At 41.2% G+C, this 3,180-nt stretch overlaps 1 protein-coding gene across 1 annotated transcript in view; it reads left to right on the forward strand.

The window, feature by feature from the left end:
* LOC138863009 (uncharacterized) overlaps nt 1-2,947 on the forward strand; it is a 10,012-nt gene extending 7,065 nt beyond the window's left edge. Inside the window, exon 5 of the mRNA XM_070126521.1 lies at nt 1-2,947. This exon is cut by the window's left edge and continues 1,113 nt beyond it. The gene's annotated coding sequence lies outside the window, so the exon portion shown is untranslated.
* The last annotated feature ends 233 nt before the right edge of the window (nt 2,948-3,180 follow it).

Here is a 3,180-nt window from a genome sequence, read left to right on the forward strand (position 1 = left end):
GCTTTCCATAGATTTTAGTGTGAAAAGATTTAGTGATATGTATTATTATTATAATTTAGCATTAGCGATGTTATAATGTGTTATTATTATTATTGCTGTTATTTTATATACACCAAAATGCTCAAGTAAAAACTTATGCATTTCGTATTGTTGGTACTAGTATTTGTCAAGATAAGGATAAAATTAATGATGATCATGGTGTTGATAATAATGATAATATTTATTATAATAGTAACAAAAAGAATGATAATGATAATTCTACTACTACTACTAATTATCATCATAATAGTAATGTTAATGATAATGACAGCGATGATGATAATGCTAATCATAGAAGTGATTGATGTTTTTAAAATTAGGTCATCAGCGGCAAATATTTTGAGGAATTAAGATGTTAATATATATATATAACGTTTTAAAAAATTGTTAGTAAATAATACCCCTGATAAGTAGGAATAAAATATATTGTATCAACAATCAAAGCTTGAATTTCTTGATTATTCTTTAAGAGTATATAATCATTAAATAAATATGCATAATTAAATTTTGTTAAATATTAAGACCCATGTCACAACCTCTCCTCAATACGGTTTTCAGTGTACATGGGGAAAAGGTGCATACGTCTTTGGTCTGAGAATGCTGCACATTTTTCCACTACATGTACGACCGTTAATGGCTCTTCACATCTCTTACGTGCTTCACTTTAAGCCATCAATGACCCATGAATTAATCTTATGTGACCGATTCTCAGCCTTAACTCAATATCTGCTTGTTGATTGGGATGGACGCTAATCACCCAACTGCCAAGGATATCCCTAATCTCTCAGTTTGTTTCCAGAGGTATACCTCCATTGCTCCCTCCCTTTATCACGGAGACAACTACTGATGCTGAGATTCATGTCGGTGGGTGGAAGAGGAAAGCTCCCACACGAGTATCACAGGGCGGAGTGGCACCTGTCTGGCCCTCGCTCACTCCCACGGACACCAGTATGCGATGGCACCCAACACAAAGTTATCGTGTTACGTGCTGACATCACTACACGCCAGTCTTGGACCTCCCTTACCACTGGGTGCGATGAGGTTATATATCGGTTGCTTGCAAAGCACTACAAGAGTCGCAATATATTAAAACAGAATAGTTCCTTAAATCTTTAGTCAATTTGACTGCTGCAAGGATGTGTTGAAGAAATCTCTCCCTGATTTCTATTTCGCATCTCTCTCCCTTTCCTATACCGACCATATCCAAGTTCGACCAGACTGGTCCAAGGGGGAACCGGGGAGTTCCCGCAGCTAGACCCTTGGAGATATTCAAATTGAGATCCTCAAGATTCCTTATTCTGTTATTCTTCAATATCGACTGACAAATCGATATTGGATAATGTCCCAGTTTGAATTTGGAAGTATGTGGGTGTCACAGTTCAGAAAGACTGCATCTACTCTGCAGAATAAGTACTCTAAAGCACATCCTCGATGGCTGCACAAGGTGTCTCTCCAAAGGTGATGCCGGTCATTGAAATCTGCTGAGAGCAGAATTAGATGAGGCAACTCCCTAAAAGGATCACCAAAATCATCTGTGTTGAGATTATGTGGAGGAAGGTAGATAGAATGTAAGGTCATGTGAAGCCCAGCCTCGTGGCCTTCATCTGAGTGTTGTCTGCAGGAGGATGGCTTGAAAGGGAATATCCTGGTGTAACATCACATACTACTCCTCCATGAGATACATATAAAAAAAATCCATATTGGGCTCTAACTTGGAATCCTCTCAGGGAAATCAGCAGATTTTCCCTGGTCATAATCTCTTGTAGGTATACGCAAACTAGGTAAAATTAATCGAACAGATGTTACAGTTTCTCCCACTTTGCATGAATTCCCTGACAATTCCACAGGATTAGGGTATCCATTTCTTCATGTTGATGCACTACCTTTTCATAAGGTATTTGGCAGCACCTGTGGTTAAGGTCTGTCCCACACCTATAAACTTTTCGTCACCAACATCTTGGAAACGTCTTTTGGAGGGATATTGTTCACTTGTGGAATTATCTCCCCCCCTTTTTTGACAGGCTCAGGATTCCTTTGGTACAGGGGCATTCTGTCTAGCAGGAGGGGCCCTTGTGGATTTGGTGGCAGCTAGTGTTGTCACCTTTACCTGGCAGCTCCAAAGACATTACTTTGGAAAGAGTCCTTAGGACAATTTCAGAGAGTGCCAGTGCCTTTGGCATCTGAGTACCATCTGGCCAAGGGGCAGGTTCTCGCTTCCTTCCACTGTAGCTGCAGGAGAATGTCTTGCCCTGTATCATTGGACCTCTACCCTAAGATTTTTTGGCTTCCATGAATGATCATGGGATTTAGGGGTATACCCCTGTCAATTTCAACTAGTCTGTCAGCAAGCTCACTTCCGCTGATGCCTATGTGGTTTGGGGACCCAGTTTATCAGAATTCTTCTACTTTAAGCAAGAATGCTCAGTGCCATGATAAGCACAATAGTCAAGAGATAGATGGTTCCATTGGGCATACTGTGCTGTAGACTGTCACTGGCTGCCCTAGAATCTGTATATATAACCCTGTGTCCTTCCCTCTGGGATGAATGGGCAAGGGCTCCCATAATCGCAACTGCTTCTGCCAGGAGCGACGAGGCACTGTTACCCTCTTCTATGTTGTGGCTTCCCTTGCTGCAAAGCCAGAGCCTGCAGAGTAAGTTACAGGACTGATCCATTCACAAAGTAGGTTCTGCTACATAGAGAAGTGATGGCTGCAGTGTCCTTCTCGGCGTCTTCCTTCAGTTGATGTATGAGGTATTATTGATTCTTTCTCCTTGACATGCTCATGACTGAAAATTCAATCATATTCTGTGTCGTGGCAGCTGTTCAACAGAGTTATGATGGGGGGAGTCCATGCCCTTAAAAAGTAGTTGCTATTTGACCTGGTAGTGTTAGTAATAGCTGTTTTTTTTTTTTTTTTTTTTACAAAGAACTTGTAATCTTTCAGGTGTCGAAGTACTTTTTGTCTGATGTATGTGCTCTAGAGTCCATGCGGAGGATGGGGTCCTTTGGCGCCGGTTTAGTATCGTCCTTTTGGCCGTCTTTCCCAGACAGCTAAGGAGATAAATGGGGTAATTTCTCCTCGGCTCCTTCGGTTTTGAGATGGGAACTATGTCAGCCCTTTTGCAGTTCTGGGTAGAGT

The sequence above is a fragment of the Penaeus vannamei genome, chromosome 10 (assembly GCF_042767895.1).
Source record: "Penaeus vannamei isolate JL-2024 chromosome 10, ASM4276789v1, whole genome shotgun sequence".
NCBI lineage: Eukaryota > Metazoa > Arthropoda > Malacostraca > Decapoda > Penaeidae > Penaeus > Penaeus vannamei.